The 20,297-nt window shown below is 47.0% G+C and overlaps 1 pseudogene; it reads left to right on the forward strand.

The window, feature by feature from the left end:
* The window catches only part of LOC144673307 (uncharacterized), a 173,580-nt pseudogene that overhangs the window by 81,787 nt on the left and 71,496 nt on the right, over positions 1-20,297 (forward strand).

Here is a 20,297-nt window from a genome sequence, read left to right on the forward strand (position 1 = left end):
ATTGGCTTCTGATTAGAAAACAATTACATCTCCCAAGTACTTACATCTAACCCATTAGAAACCTAAAAAGTTATTGTATTCGAACAAACCCAACAAGTATTCTGTCTTCTTCAGCTCCGCAGTAAGATAGGGAAAAGTAGAAAGCTGTAATTATCTGGCCCATCACTCTCCAACAGCCAGCAGGGGAAAGTGGCAATTGCAGTTTCAATCAGCGGATTACTGCCCTTCTCTGGGATGCAGATACTGCAACAGAGTCCAAATCTCCCAATGCACCAAGCATGGGCTCAGGAAATTGCAGGTAGATGATATCTGATTCACAAAAACCCGAGCAGTATTTACAGAATGCAAGAGTGAGTTAGTCACAAATAAAAGTAACACGCCACTTTCTAAATCTTTCCATTGGATGTGTTCATTTCATCTTAAGTTCGGCTCGTGGGAAATGGCTGAAAGAGAGGTTGGGAAATAACAGCTTGAAACCTTTGTCCTCTCTCCCACTGCAATACTGATCCTACCAGCATACAGGCATTTGGGGGAAATGATGAGTTTGAAGTCTCAGATTAGCTCCCTCATTATATAATTAGATGGATCTCGGAGCACTGGGGAAGATGCAAGAAAGGTTTACTGGATTTATGCTAAAATTGGAAAGTTATCTAATTCAAAAGAGATTGAACAGGTTAAAAAGGCTTTCTGTGGAGAGAAGGGTGAGGAATGACCTCAGCAAAGCCATTAATTTTGGAAAGGGGTTTGGAAGATGTTTCCACTTGCGGATAGACAAGAATCAACGTAAATTAGTCACCAATAAATCCAATGTCCAATTCAGAGGCAACGACTTTAACCAGAGATAAAAGCAGGAAATGATGGAAATACTCAGCATATCTGGGAATGTCTGTGGATTAAGAACCAGAATTATGTTTTCAGGTCTGTGCACTGATTCAGTACAGTTCTTCTGAAAAGTCACAGACCTCCGATGACACCAGAGCTGTTTTAGTTCCAAAATATTGTGTTATATTTCAGAGTTATAGCATCGCCTTTATCTTTTCTTTAAGCAGAATGTAGAACTCATTGCCAGAAGGATTAGAGATCCAAGTCTGAGCTGGACAATCCTGGGTAAAGTCACACTATGAAAACATAATTCATCAGCTGAATGTGGAAATGGATTCCCTCGATCGCCTCATTAGTTGACAGAGCAGCAGTCACATCTGATGGAGAAAACTTTGCGAAGGGATTTTCTCAGTTTGGCCACCTGTTAACAATCCAGCTTTAAAAGTTCAAAGGATTTAACTCAAAACAGTCACGTCCTGACTGACAAGACGGAGTTTAAATGCTCGGCGTATGAAAGGAAAAATCACTTCTTTACCCGGACTGCTGAGAATCCAGTGAATTCACCTCTAACTGCAGAGGCTTGTTCTGCTGGTAATTACACCCAGGACAGAACTTTGGTGGAAGCCTTTGTACATTGACTGTTCTATTAATAGAATTAATAACTTTAAATTTTCTCTCTAAGCGTCCGATCATCATCGGAACATGAAACATAATTTTATATGCAAGAATATCGGTCTCCAATGGCGGACCTATCACCCAGCATTCAGAGCGGCGCAGAAAGTGTCCTATCCAGAACGCCAAGGCGCATGCGCATTGTGGAGTGTAATTGGCACCTGCGCATTGCGGTCTCCTATCTGAACATGCGCAGTGCTGTCCTGTGACCGGTGCCAGCGAGCTGGTAGGAAAATGGCGACTGCAGCAGAAAAACAGAGTTAGTGGGTGGTCGGGAGGAATGGAGCCAGCGGAGTGGGTAGGGAGGTTTCATAAACACTTGGTGCAGGCCGCAGAGCCTTAATAAGAAACTACTGGCCCCGCGCTTGCAGCGAACAGACCGGAAATGGCTGAATCTCCCTCTGCGCGGCCTGGGGGAACGGCTGTGCAGGAGGACGCATGCGCGGTCATCCTGGTCCAGGTAGCAGGAGGAGAGAATGCTGTGCATTTCTATCCTGGACTGACAGGGATGGATTTTTTTTATATAATCTCCTTTTTACAGGATGTTGAATGGGAAGGATTTGCAGACGGGAAACTCAAACCAACATCACATCAAGATCCGACAGAATCACTCGATTCATCAGGACCTGAATATTATCGGCCTCTGAGCAAAAGCATTGAGTTCCACTCAATCACTCATTGGGTAAAATTTTTTCCTCACAGGCCCCCTGTAGATCTTGCCTCAAATCTTAAATCTATGTCTGTAATCCTTTTATGGTCAACTAATGTGAACATCTTTTTCTTATCTCAACCTATCATAAACTTGTACACCTCCATCAAATCTCTCCTCAATCCACTTTGCTCCAAGGAGAACAACCCCAGTTTCTCCAAACTAACCTTACAACTAAAATCCCTCATCCCTTACCCACTTTGGTAAATCTCATCTGCCCCCTCTCAAGGACCCTCAAATCCTTCATAATGTGTGGTGATCACTGGTCATCACAGACCCAGATGTTCTGTGTTCGTGTCTGTGACATCATCACAAATCGACAATTACACGGTTGCATCACCCCGCTCCCCGGGTATTTCCTCCACTGGAAGATTTTTCTCTGACTCCAATGCTTCTGGTATCTTTACAGCAGGAGATTTTAAATTTAAAAACTGAAATTGTTTCAGAGTTGAGTATTCTTGACTATTCATCCACAGTTAGAGCTTTTAGTGCTGTGCTCTGTTATCTATGAGAGGTTTCATGGCTCTGGGGCTGGTGTGATTCCTTTACTGTGGATCTGAATCCATGTCCATCCATTGCTCTGTTTCACCTCTGCCCTCCCTGATCACCTCTCTGCTATTATCTAACTTTCTCTGTCACTAATTATGAGTGTATTTTAACTATGTTTAGGATTTTACTGTTCCTTCTGTCCACTGTGTCTAAATGAGGTTTCCACTGCTGCCCATCCCCTGACCATGTGCTGCTGGCTCACCAGCTTTACCTTCCCACATTATCTTTCAGGAATTGTTTTTCCTGCGCTATAGTGCATTTCTCTCCCACTTTGGCACCTATATTGACCATCAAATTCTGCCCATCCTGAAATGGTAATTCATTAATTCTATTGTGGAATGGAACGTACTAACGTGTTTCACAGGAGTGTCAGGAAGCAACATTTGACACGGAGCCACATGAAGAGATATCAGGGCAGATGCACAAAAGTTTACTTAAAGAGGTAGGTTTTAAGGAGTATCTTAAAGGGGGAAAGTGAGGCGGAGAGGTGTCGCGAGGATATTCCAGAGCTTGTGGCCTTGGCAGCTGCTGGGGGAGACACGAAAGGTGGAGCAGTTAAAATCAGGAATGCTGAGCAGGTCGGAATTAGAGAAGTGTAGATATCTCGGAGCGCTGTGAGGCTGGAGGAGATTGCAGAGGTAGGGAGGGAGAGACCATGGAGGGATTTGAAAACGAGGAAGAGAAATTTAAAATTGAGTTTCTCCTTAACCTAGAGCCTTTGTAAGTTGGTGAGTACAGGGGTGATGGGTGAACCAGACTTGGTGCGAGTAAGCAGAGTTTTGGATTACAGGGAGGCTGAATGTGGGAGGCCAGCCGGACGTGTGTTCGGATAATTAAGTCTCGACGGAACAAAGGAATGGATGACAGGTTGAGCAATTACATGCAGGGATATGTGGAGAGTGTGGGAAAGGACTTTGATCAGATTGAATGTTGGAGCAGGCTCGATGGACTGAATGGCCTACTCCTGCCCCTATGTCCCTGTGAATGTCCGGTTCATCCTCAGGCAGTTGTCAGGAAGGGTGCTGGAGCCGGTGGTCAGGGAGTGGAGTTTGTAGTGGGGACTGAAGACAATGGCTTCAGTCTTCCCAATATTGAAATGGAGGAAATTTCTGTTCATCCAGTACTGGATGTCAGACAAGTCAGGATGGTGTGTGACTAGGAGGGGACCTTGGTGGTGATGGTGTTCACATACACCTGCTACCCTGGTCCTTTAGGTAGTGGAGGTTGAGTTTTCTGGAGACTTTGTTCAAGTTCTTGTTGTGTTGCAGATATCCCTTCACCCCCTGCCTCTCTCACCCTCTGCTTCCTGCTAGGCCAGAGTCTTGTGTAGGCCCAGACCGGGTGGCAGGTTCCCTTCCCTGAAGGACATTAGTGAACCAGTTGGGCTTTTACGACAATCCAGCAGTTTTCATGGTTACTTTTTCCTCGTGCTGGCCCCACAAATTCCGAGATTCATTCAGCTCCATTTCACAACATGCTTTTGTGTATTTGTGGGTTCTCCCTCACTCCCTTTTTTCTGTTTTAAATCAATTCCACAGGGTATTAGAAGGAGAGGGTTTGCAGTCGGGAAACTGAAACCAAACATCACATCAGGATCTGACGGATACGCACGATTTATCATAACCTAAATATCATCGGATTTTGAACATGGAAGGGAGAGAGAGAGAGCTATTTCTGTAATGTTCATTAAATTTCTGAAGATTTTATATGGTTAATTAAACAGTTATTTCTCACAGATCTCTCCACCTTGAGAAGGGAATATCCTTTCTGACTTCTCACAACTGATTTCTGACTAACCTCACTATTTCTAAACTACGAGCTTGTTTTCCTAATTTCTTGATGACAAACTGAAGATAACATACTAAAGCTACTAGAATGATCAGAATCAGCAACACAAACACTTGAGCTGCCACCAAGAATAAATGTCAAAACTTTTCCGCTAAAATGTGATAACTATCGACTTAGATTCATCCTCCCCATCTGCTGATCATCCCACACAATTCTAAATTATTGACATGTTGTAATTACATCTGGTTCAAACAAAAGTTTATGCACAGACGTTAAAGATTCTTCAGCTCTCTGTTAACCTACATCCTCTTCGTGGATATTTTCTAAATCCAGATTCCATTTCCTTCTTCAAATTAATTTGACTCACTTTGATATGTTCAAGGTGTTTAATTCTTTCCTGAATGTTTGAGAGACAATTTTTATCTGGAATAGGTCTTACTGTATTGATAATTTAAAACGTTGTTTCATTCTACTGGCCACAATAATCACTCATGCCCTGTTTTTTCTTCTTCATTCATGGGATATGGGCTTTGCTGGCTGTGCCAGCATTTATTGCCCACCGCTTGTTCCACTTGAGAAGGTGGTGATGAGCTGCCTTCTTGAACCACTGCAGTCCATGTGGTGTAGCTACACCCACAATGCTGTTAGGAAGGGACATCGAGGATTTTGAACCAACGACAGTGAAGGAATGGCAATATATTTCCCTTTCAGGATGATGAGTGGCTTGGAGGGGAATTTCCAGGTGGTTGTGTTCCCATCTATCTGCTGCCCTGATCCTTCTAGATGGTAGTGATCATGGGTTTGGATGGTGCTGTCGAAGGAGCCTTGGTGAATTCCTGCAGTGGTCATCATCAAAGCCCATCTACTCTCATCCATCTTCCACCACTTGGCCCGTAGCCCTGTAAGCTGTGGTGTTTCAAGTGTTCATCTAAATACTTCTTAACTGTTGTGAGGGTTCCTGCCTCTACCACTCCCTCAGGCACTGAGTCCCACATTTCACCTGGGCCTGGGGATTTATCCACTTTTAAGGCCGCCATTAGAGACTGAGTCTCAGTTAATCATTGTCTGAATCTGGGGATGGGAGGGGCAGATTCTGTTAGCAAATGGATTGAAAAATAAAAAAGACCAAGTTCCAGCTCATACCATTCGCACCCTATGATAACATAGTTATGGGTAATCTTGAGGATGGATAGAGTTGTATTAGAAGCATTTCAGGGAAGGTTCACTCAGTTGATTTCTGGGATGAAAGCGTTGTCTTTCTTTTAAAATTCATTCATGGGATGTAGGCTTCACCGGCAGGTTCCAGATAGACCCCACCCTCTGGGTGAAAAGAAAATCCTCAAATCCCCTCTAAACCTTCTGCCCCTTAACTCAAATCTATGCCCCCCTGAGTATTGACCCCTCCACTAAAGAGAAAAATGTCTTCCTATCCGCCCTATCTATGCCCCTCATAATTTTGTACACCTCTATCAGGTACCCCCTCAGCCTTCTCTGCTCCAAGGAAAACAACCCCAGCCTATCTAGTCTCTCTTCATAGCTGAAACTCTCCAGCCCAGGCAACATCCTGAGTGAATCTCCTCTGCACCCTCTCCAGTGCAATCACATCCTTCCTATAGTGCGGCAAACAGAACTGCACAGAGTACATCAAATGTGGCCTAACTAATGCTTTATACTGCTCCATCATAACCTCCCTGCTCTTGCATTCAATGCCTCGACTAATATGTCGACAATGTTTGACACAAAGCTGATTGATTTAACCTTTATCCAGGATATTAAACTCCAGCCCAGTGACAGGGATTATTAACATCAGCAGAAACAAACCCCAACTGTCGGAAAGGGCATGGTTCAGTCCGGGATGTAATTAACAGCAGCAATAACAACAGAATCCAACCCCGGGAGTCACTTGTGAATACACTGGTGTGTCTGCAGGGTGGATAAATGACTGAATCCCTTCCCACACACGGAGCAGGTGAACAGTCTCTCTCCAGTGTGAACTCGCTGGTGTTTCAGCTGGAGAGATGGATGAATGAATCCCTTCCCACACACGGACCAGGTCAATGGCCTTTCTCCAGTGTGAACTCGCTGGTGTGTCAGCCGGAGAGATGGATGAATGAATCCCTTCCCACACATGGAGCAAGTGAAAGGTCTCTCTCCAGTGTGAACCCGCTGGTGTGTCAGCAGACCCATTTTGCTTTTATAGCTTTTCACACAGTCAGCACATTTAAAAGGTCTCTTTTCAGAGTGAACACGTTGATGTGAAGTGAGCTGGGTTAGTTGAGTGAACCTCTTCCCACGTTTGGAGCAGTTGAATGGTTTCTGCCCAGTGTGAACTTGCTGGTGTGTCAGCAGAATCTTTCTGCTTTTAAAGCACTTTTCACAGTCAGAACATTTAAAAGGTTTCTTGTCAGAGTGAACAAGTTGATGTGAAGTGAGGGTACTTATCTGAGTGAATCCCTTCCCACAGTCAGTGCAGGTGAACAGCCTCTCCCCAGTGTGAACTCGCTGGTGTATCAGCAGATTCCTTTTGCTTTTAAAGCTCTTCTCAGAGACGCAACATTTAAAAGGTCTCATGTCTGAGCGAAAAGGTTGAGGTGAAGTGAGGTGGTTTACGAGATTGAATCCCTTCCCACACTCGGAGCAGATGAAAGGCCTCTCCCCAGTGTGAGTGCGCTGATGAGTTTCCAGCTCAGATGGGGATCTGAATCCCTTCCCAAAGTCTCCACATTTCCACGGTTTCTCCATGGTGTCAGTGTCCCCATGTCTCTCCATGTTGGATGATCAGTTGAATCCTTGTCCACACACAGAACACTTGCACAGTTTCTCCCCGCTGTGAATGGTGAGATGTTTTTTTCCGATAGTGTAACAGGTTAAAGCTCTTTCCACAGTCAGTTCACTGGAGCACTCTCAGTCGGGCGTGTCTGTGTCTCGGTGCTTTCCCAGTCACACTGATGTTTGAAATCTTTTCCCACAGACAGAAGAGACAAATATTTCTCCTTCATAGTCAAAGATCAATGATATTCAGGTCCAACGACGGGAATTATAGACCAGTCAGCCTGACGTCAGTTGTGCGGAAAATTCTAGAGTCCATTATAAAAGATTTAATAGCTGAGCACTTGGAAAAATAAAGTGGCAGAATCGGACAGAGTCAGCATGGATTTATGAAAGGGAAATCATGCTTGACAAATCTACTGGAATTTTTCGAGGATGTAACGAGTAGAGTTGATGAGGGGGAGCCAGTGGATGTGGTTTATTTGGACTTTCAGAAGGCTTTCAACAAAGTCCCACATAACAGATTAGCGTGTAAAATTAGAGCACATAGGATTGGAGATAGTGTATTTAAAGGTACAGAAAACTGGTTGGCAGACAGGAAACAAAGAGTAGGAATAACTGGGTCTTTTTCCAAATGGCAGGCAGGCAGTGACTAGTGGGGTAGCGCAGGGATAGTTACTGGGACCCCAGTTATTCACCATATATATCAATGATTTAGATGAGGGAACTAAATGTAATATCTCCAGATTTGCAGATACACAAAGCTGGGTGGGAGGGTAAGCTGTGAGGAGGATGCAGAGATGCTTCAGTGTGATTTGGACAATCTGAATGAGTAGGTAAATGCATGGCAGATGGAGTATAATGTGGATAAATGTGAGGTTATCCACTTTGGTAGCAAAAACAGGAAGGAATATTATTATCTGAATGGCTTTAAATTGAGAGAGGGGAATGTGCAACGAGACGTGGGTGTCCTCGTACACCAGTTGCTGAAGGTAAGCATGCAGGTGCAGCAGGTGGTAAAGAAGGCAAATGGTATGTTGGCCTTCATAGCGAAAGCATTCAAGCACAGGAGCAGGGATGTCTTGCTGCAATTAAATGGGGCCTTGGTGAGACCACACTTGGAATATTGTGTGCAGTTTTAGTCTCCTTATCTGAGGTAGGATGTTCTTGCTATAGAGAGAGTGCAGCGAAGGTTTACCAGACTGATTTCTGGGATGGCAGGACTGACACATGAGGAGAGTTGGAGTTGGTTAGGATTATATTCACTGGAGTTCAGAAGAATGAGGTGGGATCTCATAGAAACCTATATGCAGCAGGATGTTCCCGATGGTGGGGGATTCCAAAACCAGGGGGCGCAGTCTGAGGATATGGGGTAGACCATTTAGGACTGAGATGAGCAGTTTCTTCACCCAGAGAGTGGTGAGCCTGTGGAATTCGCTACCACAGAAAGTAGATGAGGCCAAAACCTTGAATGTTTTCAAGAAGGAGTTACAAATAGCTCTTGGAGCGAAAGGAATCAAAGGATATGGGGAGAAGGCGGGAGGAGGCTATTGAGTTGGATGATCCGCCATGATCATAATGAGTGGTGGAGCAGGCTTGAAGGGCCGAATGGCCTGCTCCTGCTCCTATTTTCTATGTTTCCTGGTGAATCGAGTGACACTGTCAGATCTTGCTGTGATATTTGGTTTGAGTTTCCTATCAGCAAATTATCTCTCTCTTGTACCCTGTAAAGGAGTTTACAAAAATCTTCATCGTAAATACAGGATAGAAATTCAAAACAGAAAATTCGAGTTTCTTTGGTACATTCTTCACCCAAACATGTGGTCCAATCAAACTGAAAGAAGTTCAAATCAGCAACAAAGTCCCAGCAAAAGCAAAGGGAACCTTCCTAAGTAAGCCAGAATGTTGTTTCCAATGTCTATGAGACACTCTGTACCCTGAGGTGCCCACCGGTTGTGGGAAGTATCAAGCGTACCGGTGGATATTGCATGTTCCCTCTCCAGGGACACCCGGGCACGGACAAGACCACGGAAGAGAGGTCGGCAGCCAATGCGACCAGACCCACCCTGGATCTAGAAATCCCTGTGTTAAACAGGCCCATGAACAGTTACAGGAGAAGATTCTCTGATTTAACAAACCCACCACCTCCCACCCGCCGCCCCCCCCCCCCACTTTACACTGGGCAGCCAGAGATTAGGATTGTGAGGTTGAAGTATCGCCAGAGGTTGAGGATCAGCACCTCTCACCCTGAATATGTAAATGGCCCATGGACTCACTCACTGTTACATCCACAAGAAGGCCGCACATGAAACTGTCTGAAACGCAGAATAGAAACCACATGGAACAAAATACTGACAAATACTAAACTGTTGGCTACAAATAAATAAAAATATATATTGGGGGAGACGGTGCCACAGTGGGAATGTCACTGGACTAATAATCCAGAAAACCAGCTTGATGCTCTGGGGACAGGGGTTCAAATCCCACCACAGCAGCTGGTGGAATTTAAAATCAATTATTAAATCTGGAATTGAAAGCGAGTCTCAATAAGGGCGACAATTCAGCCATTGTCGATTGTCATAAAAACCCACCAGGTTCACTAATGTCCTTTTGGGAAGGAAATCTGCCGTCCTTACCTGGTCTGACATGTGACTCCAGATCAACACTGAAATGTGGTTACTCTTAATAACCCTCTGAAATGGTGTGGCAAGCACTTGCTTCAAGGGCAACAAATGCTGTCCCTGCCCACATTACATGAAATAAAGTTTTTAACACCACCGCCACTGAATGGCTACAATTTCGGAAGGAAGTGAAGACAGAGGATCCAGAAAAGATGCAAGAGAACGGTTCCCCTTCCAAGGATAACAAACTACTTCACCTCGCCTAATTGAAGTTCCGATCTCTCGTAAATCTTTCCTCCACACTCTCACATTCTTCGTAAAGCTCAGAATTGAACAGAATACTGCAGTTGGGTCCAAACCAGTGTTTTATTCAGGTTCATTCTAACTTGGTTGATTTTGTACTTTATTCCCGTATTCATAAATCCCAGGATTCCACATGTTTTATTCACTAATTTCTCAGCCTGCCCCGCCATCTTCAATGATTTGTGCACATATAGCCCCAGATTACGCTGCTCCGTTTACAATTGTATCCTTTATTTTATATTGCCTCTCCTTGTTCTTCCTACCGAAATGAATAACTTCACCCCTCTCTGAATGAAATTTTATCTGCCACCTGTCTGCCCATTCCACCATCTTGTCTGTGTCCTCTTGAGGTTTATCACCATCCTCCCCACTGTAAACACAAATTGAAAAATTGGTGTTGTTTGCAAATTTTGAAATGCAGCCCTGCACACACAAGTCTAGGTCATTAATATAAATCAAGAAATCAGTAGTCTGACTACCGACCCCTTGTGATCCCACTGTATACTTTTCCTCAATTTGAAAAAGCAGCCGTTCACCATGCATGTTGTTGCCTGTCTCACAGCCAGTGCTGCCTCTGCCCCATGGATTTTAACTCTGCTGACAAGCCTGTTACTTGGCACTGTATCAAATGTCGTTTAGCAGTTCATGTGCACATCAACCGTGTTACCCTCGTCAACATTCTCTGTTACCTTATCAAAAACTCAAGAAATTTAGTTCAACACGATTGTCTTGAACAAGTTGTACAAGTGACCTAATTTCGACCTGAATTGCCGCTTCTAAATGCTTTCCCACACAGAGGTTAAACTGACTGGTCTGTCAATGCTGGGCTGACCCTTCCATTTAAGATCACTAAGGATTTAATATTAGTGCCAGGAAGTGTGGGGAAAATGTAAGGAGTTGTGAAATTCTAACATTTAAAGACACTGATAACTGATAAATAGCTCAATAAATAATCAGTTTTCAAGACATAAAGTACAGATAAATTAATTTATGAGTAACTGAATTGAATTATTAATAATGTCAGGTAGAGTGCTTGGAATGGAGAAACGAAAATTACTGCAATGCTTAAAACATGAAATGAAAAGATTAAAAACTGGAAACACTCAGCAGGTCTGGAAGAATCTGTAGAGAGAGAAACACAATTAACTTTTCAGGTCTGTGAGCCATTGAAACGGGGGAGATGGAAGAGGAACAGAAGGAAAGGTCTAAGAAAGGCTGCAGGGCGGGAAAGATTAACTGACAAAAGGTTTCATGATGCAAGGTCAAAGGGAGTGGTAATGGGACTAATAAAAGCACAAAAGCTGCTTCTAGATTAGGTGTGAATGGCACGATAGCAATAGTCTGAATACAATGTGAAGAAAATGAGAGAAATAAGAAAGGAAAACTAGGACTCAAAGAAATAAGGAACAAATGAGGGCAGAGATTATGATAGAAAATTGTTGAACTCAAATTTTGATTCCCGAAGTCTATAAAGCGTCTCCTTTTGATCTGGTTATGAACTGTTACATTTCTATATATTCTCAGGTCAGATGAAAGGTCACAGAGCTGTCACGTTAACTCTGTTTCTCTTGCCACAGATGAAGGCCTGACCTGCTGAGGAATTCCAGCATTTTCAGATTCATGTCGAGATTGTAGACTGTGAAAGTTTGTAAAGATAGAGATTGTCCCAAATTAATTTGCCACATCGATAACAGAAGTCTCGGTCTCATGAAACTCCAGTCTCATTATATTTGGGTCTGAGGGAGAATGTTCACTGTTTATATTGGGTCCTGGGATGATAATGTTCACTGTTTTAAATTCGGGTCTGGGGGATAATGTTCACTGTTTTATATTCGGGACTGGGGGGGATAATGTTCACTGTATTGTATTCCGGTCTGGGGGATAATGTTCACTGTTTTAGATGCTGGTCTGGTGCGGAATAAAATGAAGAGCTTCTTTAATTGAGGACAGTAACTGCATTTTTCGCTCTGACTTTAAACAAAATAATCCATCCTGTTGTGTGGGACAAAATATTTCAGTTTTACTGAATTCAATTAAGGCGAGTTTGAAGCTAAATCCTGCAATTCTGTAAATATAAACTAAAACCAGACAAGCAGAAGTCTGCTGATGGTGGATGGCGCCGGGATGGTGGTGGGGGGAGGTGTCCGGAGGATGTCTAACACACACTGCACAGGGTGAGCAGGGGAAAGGGGAGGAATTACTTGATTAAACAGGGATCCAGGGACAATAGCAGAAGTTGGGAATAATTTGAATGGAGCAACGGGATAGGGACAAGTCAGAGAATCATAGAATGGTTACAGCAAAGAAGGAGGCCGTTCAGCCAATCGTGTCTGTATTTGCCCCCTGAAGGGACAATTTACCTAATGCCACGTCCCTGCCTTTGCCCCACAGCCCTGCAATTAAACAAGATTGAACAAGTCTTAAACAAAACTTGTATGAAACAAGATGTTTACGTGAAGGGGCAGCAGAAATAAAGAAAAACAACTTATTTACAGAGTGTATCGGGGGTGGGGAGCAGCATAATGTACCTGTGCAGGTCAGTGAGGATCCCCAAGGTCCATCAGCCGTTTGCATGCAGTGTTTAGTGGGCCTTGGGGGAGGTGGAGATGGAACCATTTGGGACAAAGCACAGGGCGGGAGGTCACCCCTCCCCCACTGTCCTGGTCACACGAAGGACTCACCTTGGACTGTCCCAAACCTGGGCCGGGCGGGGTCAAGGTGCAGGAAGCTGCAAGCTGGTAGGTTGAGCTGTGAACTGGGCGGAGTTGAGGGGTTTGAGTGACAGGTCTGGGGCTATATCAGAGCAGGCACAGTCACGGCTTCCCCTTTCCTCGTGGAAGTTTGACTGGAATCGTGTTGGTGAGGGTGTTCGAGGAGAAGAGAGACCTGCCGGAGATGAAGATCCTGACGGCGGAGCCGCACTTTTCTCTGCCGTTGCAACGGGAACGTGTGGTGATGGTACATGTGTACAACCCCTTCGTCCCTGTCGCCGACGTGGTCACCTTCCTCACCAGGTACTTCGATAAGGTGGGGAGCGGCACCGAGATTCGAGACGACTTGGGGATCTGGACAGGCAAACGCCTGTTTAAGGTCACGCTAAAGACCGATGGTAAGGGAGCCATTTTCCACCCTCCTTCCAGTTTCGCTATCGGGGGAAACCGTGGCTACCTGGTCTACGCTGGGCAACCCAAGCATTGTCGCTCATGCGGCAAGGCTGGTCATGTGGCGGCCAACTGCAGCGCCTCCCTCTGCAAGATCTGCAAACAGGAAGGGCACCAGACAAAAGACTGCAAACAGGCCAAGTGCTGCAACCTGTGTGGCGAGGCAGGTCACCTCTACAGGACCTGCCCCAAACGCTGCCGTACTTACGCACAGGCAGCCAAAGCCGACGAGGGGGAAGCAGAAGAAATGTTTCGTGTCACTCCAACCACCAAGGCCCCCAGGGAGCTCAACGGGACAAAGGAGGACACAGAGAGAGACAAGGTGGAGAAAGAGATTGAGGCAACAGAGAGCCAATCAGCAGCACTACCCCCTGTACCTCCCAGTCCTCAGGACAGCGAATCAATGGAGGAGGAGGAAGCAGTGGAAAAGCAGCAGGGGGAGTGGCGGACGGTGAAGAACAAGAAAAGTAAGAAGGAGCGAAGAAGAAGCAAAGGCATTTCCCAGAGAAGCGGCAAGAGGCGTCTCCCATCCGACATGGATGACAAGGGCAGCAGCTCTTCGGATGATGAAGTGCCAGGGCGGCACCGACAGAAGAGGCGGCAAAGCTCCAGGGCGTTGGAGGACGAGACACCCGAGCTCCAGAAAATTGGAGACAACAAGGAGACCAGCGCACCCCAACTTTGCCTGCAACCTGAGGAGGCCAGTGCACCACAGCCCCTGGAATCTGGGAGCAGTGAGGCAATCATCGCACCCCAGCTCCAGGAAGCCGGGAACAGCAACACCCCAGAGGGGGTGAGTTTTGGAGAAGCTTCTCCAGCAAAGGTCATCTCAAAACCCGCTCTCTACGTGAACCTCCAGATGCCACCGGAGCAGAACACTGCCAAGGAGATCTACCTCAGCCCATCCAAAGTGAAGGAATTTGAGCTCACTACGGGTATGAAGGAGCAGACTAAAGGTCTGGGAGTCTCAGAGACAGTGGGTTTGGTAGGAGAATAAATGCTTTAAAATGGGTTTAAAGATTGTATCCATAAATGTGCGTAGCATTAAATCTACTACGCGATGTGTTGCGACCTTGGACTACCTAGCCAAGGTCAAAGCTGACCTGTTGTTTCTGCAGGAGTGTGCGATACCGCACCTCAGCTCCTACAGGCAAAGGTCACGATGGTGGTCCCACGGGCCATCGATCTGGTCGGGCGGAAATGACTCTCGTTCCTCCGGCCTGGGTATTCTGCTGCGGGGAGGCAACTTCACCGTCTCCGAGGTTAAGGAGGTGGTGGGCGGGCGACTCCTCGTAGCAGACGTAATGTACAAGAACGCTCCACTCCGGTTAATTAACGTGTATGGCCCGGCACAAGGGGCTGAGCGGCTGGAGGTTTTCAGCAGCTCCCACTGCTGCTGGCGACCTCCAGGCCGGTCATTCTGGGCGGTGACTTCAACTGCATCATCGATGCGGCTGGACGATCCAGCAGGGCCGACAGCAGATTGGACGCTACGTCCAGATCCCTGATGGAAACAGTTAAGGATGCCAAGCTGCACGACGTCTTCAGCAACCCTGCAGACGGAGCGCAGCGTAGATACACCTGGTCGCGGCCAGACGGGTCCATTCGGTCCAGGATAGACTTCCTGTTTGTGTCCCGTGCATTCACAGTCAGATCCACCGATGTCAAGCCGGTGTTCTTCTCTGACCACTGCCTCCTACTGGCGGACTGCCACTTGGAGAAGGACCTGAGGGTGGGCAGGGGGGCATGGAAGCTAAATGTGCAACTGCTGACCCCAGAGAACATTGAGGAGCTCAAGAGGGATTACAAAGGTTGGAGAACCGTGAAACCCCTCTTTGAGTCCCTGACACACTGGTGGGAAGCGATCAAGGGAAACATCAAGAGATTTTTCATCCTCAAAGGCACCCAGAAAGCTAGAAAGGAACAGAGGGAAATGTCCCGACTCCAGAAAAACATGCAGAATCTGCTCCGGCTGCAGTCGATGGGGGTCGATGTCAAGGAGGAGCTCCAAGAGGTGAAGAGCCAGCAAGCCTCGCACTTTGCCTCGGAGGCCTCCAAGATCATCTTCCGTTCCAGGGTCTGCTCCGTGGAGCAGGATGAGACGTGCTCACGTTTCTTCTTCCAAAAGGTACACAGAGAGAGCTCTGTGATCAGCAGCCTGAAGGAAGAAGACGGCTCAGTAAAGTCATCACTGTCCGACATTTTGAGGATCAGCAAATCCTTTTATGCCGGATTGTATGACGTGAAGCCCACGGACAGCACGGCCTCCCAGTCCTTCCTGTCCTCTATCACGGAGGTCTTAGACGACAGTACGCGGGAGAGCCTGGAAAAACCGCTAACTCCTGATGAACTGACTAAGGCCATTGAGTCCTTCGAGAAGAGTAAAACTCCCGGAAGCGACGGCTTGCCGGCGGAGTTGTATTCGGCTCTGTGGGACTTGATCGGCCCAGACCTGCTAGAAGTGTACGAGAGTATGCTCCTGGCTGGTAGTATGTCAGAATCCATGAGGAAAGGCATCATCACCCTCATCTACAAGCACAAGGGGGTAAGGGAGGAAATTAGAAATTGGCGACCTATTTCACTGTTGAATGTGGACTATAAGATTCTGTCCAAGGTCATCGCCAATCGGGTCAAATCCGCTCTGGAATTGGTGATTCACCCTGACCTGACCTGCACTGTGCCAGGCAGGAAGATCTCTGACAGCCTGGTGCTGCTCAGGGATATGATTGCCTATGTACAGGACAGGGGTGTGGATACCTGCCTCATCAGCTTGGATCAGGAGAAGGCCTTTGACAGAATATCGCACACCTACATGGTGGATGTGCTCTCCAAAATGGGGTTTGGGGAGGGAATTCGAAATTGGATCCAACTGCTCTACACTAACATCAGTAGCGCAGTCTCAATCAATGGGTGGGAAACGGATAGCTTTCCGATTAAATCTGGAGTCAGGCAGGGCTGTCCTCTCTCGCCTGTTCTTTTCATGTGTTGCATAGAACCCTTTGCCGAGTCCATCAGGAAGGATCCGGGCATAAGAGGAGTGACGATCCCAGGCAGTGGAGGCACTCAGGTAAAAGCCTCCCTGTACATGGACGACGTCGCCGTCTTCTGCTCGGATCCGCTGTCGGTGCGCAGACTGATCCATATCTGCGACCAGTTCGAACTGGCCTCGGGAGCCAAGGTAAATCGTGGGAAGAGTGAGGCCATGTTCTTTGGGAACTGGGCTGACCGATCCTTTGTCCCCTTCACTGTCAGGGCTGACTGCCTGAAGGTGCTGGGGATATGGTTCGGAGGGACCAGGGCATGCGTTAGAAACTGGAAGGAGTGAGTGCCTATGGTGAAAAGGAAACTGGGCATGTGGGAGCGACGCTCCCTCTCCATTGCGGGTAAGAACCTGGTCATCAGGTGTGAGGCACTCTCGCTGTTGCTGTACGTGGCGCAGGTCTAGCCCATTCCAGACTCCTGCGCGATGGCGATCACTCGAGCCATCTTCCGCTTTATCTGGAGGTCGAAAATGGATCGTGTCCGCAGGGACGCGATGTACAAGCCTCTAGATAAAGGGGGAAAAAACGTGCCCAACATCGCCCTCATACTGATGGCCACCTTTGTGTGTGGCTGCATCAAGCGGTGCGTAGACCCTCAGTACGCAAACACCAAGTGTCACCACGTGCTGAGGTTCTACCTGTCCCCGGTGTTGCGAAGGATGGGTCTGGCCACGCTGCCGCGGAACGCTCCAAGTAGTTGGACCGTGCCGTACCACCTGTCCCTGGTGGAAAAATTTATGCAGAAAAACCCCTTTGACCACAAGTCCATCAGGCAGTGGTCAGCACGTAACGTCCTAGAGGCCCTGAGGGAAAAGGAGAGGGTGGACCCTGTGGGATGGTTCCCCGAGCAGACTGTCAAAGTCATTTGGCAGAATGCCTCATCGCCAGAACTTTCCAACAAGCACCAAGACGTGGCTTGTCTGGTGGTGAGAAAGGCCCTCCCCGTCAGATCCTTCCTACACGCCAGGAGTCTCACCCCCTCTGCACGTTGCCCTCGAGGTGGCTGTGGTGGGGAAGAGACCGTTGTTCACCTCCTTGTAGATTGTGCCTTTGCAAAGAAAGTCTGGAGAGAGATGCAGTGGTTGCTGTCGAGGTTCATCCCGAGCAGTTCTGTGACACAGGACGCTGTGCTCTATGGGCTGTTCCCAGGGACACACACCGAGACAAACATCAACTGCAGCTGGAGGATCATCAACTCGGTGAAAGACGCGCTTTGGTCTGTCCGAAACTTGTTGGTCTTCCAGCGCAAAGAGTTGTCCCCGACCGATTGTTGCGGACTGGCACAATCCAAAGTCCAGGACTACGTGCTGAGGGACGCACTAAAGCTTGGGGCAGCTGCCGCAAAGGCGCAATGGGGAAGGGTCGTTGTCTAAGACCTTTCTGCCACAGCGCACCGAGAGACTGGGAACTGTTTAGAGCCCCTCGGGCTGTACAGCTCAAAATGAAAGGCTGTAAATGATTGTAATATTGTTTGTACTGATGCACCTGGTGATACATTTTGTAAAAGTTTAACCTGGATTGTACCCTTGTAATGGTGTTTTTGAAATGGTTTGGAATGTGATTGAAGATATTTTATGAATAAAGTATATTTTTGCAAAAAAAAAAAAAGTTTTTTAATTCCCCAGTTACCCTTTCTACCATCCCTGAGGACTTTGGCTGGTAGGGAATATGCAATTCCCACTGAAATCCCATAACCTGCGCTAAGTCTTTTACTATCTTTCCGGTAAAGTGAGTCCCTCGGTCACTATTTATTCCCATAGGTATTCCATATCTAGGTATTATTTCTTTCCACAATATTTTCACTACCGTTCGAGCATCATCTTTTCGTGTGGGATAAGCTTCTACCCATCAGGTGAACATGTCTACTATCACTAGCATATACTTATATCCCAAGGCCGGGGGCATATGTACAAAATCAATCTGTAAATTTTCGAAGGGTATCTTGAGCATCGGGAGGTGATCATACTTGGCTGCTGGCCTTTTGTTATTCTGCTGGCAAATTGAACAAGAGCGAGTGATTTTTTGTATGGTTGGGGTTATGCCTGGCGCAAACCATTGTTGGTTAATCGTATGTTGCATTCCTCCTTTGCCCATGTGTGCCTGTGCATGCACTAGGCAATACATGGGCAAAAACAGACTTCGGGGACAGACCACCCGTCCATCCGGATGAAACCAAAATCCTTCCTTAGAACTGCATTGTGCCCGTTCCCATGTCCGCTTTTCCTGTTGAGTAGAGTTTTGTTGCGCTATCTGTAGTTCAGAAGACTCTAAAACAGGGATGGGAGGGTGGCTGGAGACGCAGAGAGCTTGCAGGAGAGGTACTTGTGCAGCAGCTACTCCTTTGGCTGCCTGGTCAGCGTGGGCATTCCCTTTGGAGACATCATCAGTTAAATTAGTGTGTGCTTCACATTTAATAATTGCCAGGTGCTTGGGCAATTGAATTGCTTCGAGGAGGTTTAATACAAGTTGGGAATGCTTGATGGACTTTCCCGCTGATGTAATAAAACCCCGATTTTTCCATATCTGTCCGAAATCATGCACAACACCAAAGGCATAGCGGGAATCGGTGTAAATATTGGCTGCCTGATCACCGGCCAGGATGCATGCTCGGGTGAGGGCAAAAAGTTCCGCTGCCTGCGCTGAAGTGCCAGGGGGCAATGCATAGGCTTCCACAGTGCAGTGCGGGTCCACGATGGCATAACCGGCGAGGAGTAAATAGTCTCTTGGTCGATGAGAAGAGCTGTCAGTGTAAAAGATAACATCTGGATCGAGCAGGGGGTCTATCCGCAGATCCACCTTGGGGGAAGTGGACTGTTCGACCACTGTGAGGCAGCCATGCTCTGCATCAGTTGAGGGCTCCGGCACAAAGGTGGCAGGATTAATTGCAGGTGATCGGCAGTAGGTGTAATTGGGGTGTGATAGCAAAATTACTCCGTATCCTGTACGTCGTGAGGCAATAAAATGTTGTGTAGCGGCGGAGTTTAAAAGTAACATGACAGCATGGGGTACTCGCACCTGACAAGGGTGGTCGAGAACCAACGGTAAAGACTTTTCGACCATGACAGTGGTGGCTGCTATGGCACGGAGACAAGCAGGCATTCCCAGTACTACAGCAGGGAGAGCCGTAGAGTAGTAAGCAACTGACCTCCTTCCTCGTCCATGGTACTTTGTAAGCACTCCCGTGGAGATTCCTTCCTTCTCACAGACGTGCAACTGAAAAGGGCGCGCATAGTTAGGTAGCACCAAAGCCGGGGCTGTTGTTACAGCTGTCTTGAGGGCTCGGAATGCTTACTCCCGTTCTGGAGTCCATTGAACGAGTGCAGGTGCTTCTTTCAGAGTAGCAGCACAGAGGACAGCATCATGCAGGCGATAATCGGGTATCCATTGTCGACAATAGCCAACCATGCCTAGAAAAGAAAGGACTTCCTTTTTAGTCTTCGGAGGGGGTTTTCGTAGGATAGCCTGCACTCGCTCAGGTCCTATTTGCCGAGTTCCAGCCTTCAAGGTGAATCCCAGGTACTGGACTTGTGACTGGCAGAACTGTAGTTTAGACCTCGATACCCTGTGGCCTCTTGTAGCTAAGAATTGGAGCAAAGTCACTGAGTCCTCTACACAGTCCACAGGGTAGGTGAGGCCACTAAAAGGTCATCAGCATATTGTATCAGGGTAGAGTTTCCATTCAGACAGCATTCTTCCAAATCACATTTCACAGCAGCTGCATACACAGTGGGGCTCTCTGTATACCCTTGGGGAAGCCGTGTCCAGGTATATTGTCGTCCTTTATATGTAAAAGCAAACAAATACTGGCTATCAGGGTGGAGAGGGATGGAAAAGAATGCAGAACACAGGTCAACTACAGTGT

Source organism: Cetorhinus maximus, unplaced genomic scaffold (assembly GCF_964194155.1).
Source record: "Cetorhinus maximus unplaced genomic scaffold, sCetMax3.hap1.1 HAP1_SCAFFOLD_330, whole genome shotgun sequence".
NCBI lineage: Eukaryota > Metazoa > Chordata > Chondrichthyes > Lamniformes > Cetorhinidae > Cetorhinus > Cetorhinus maximus.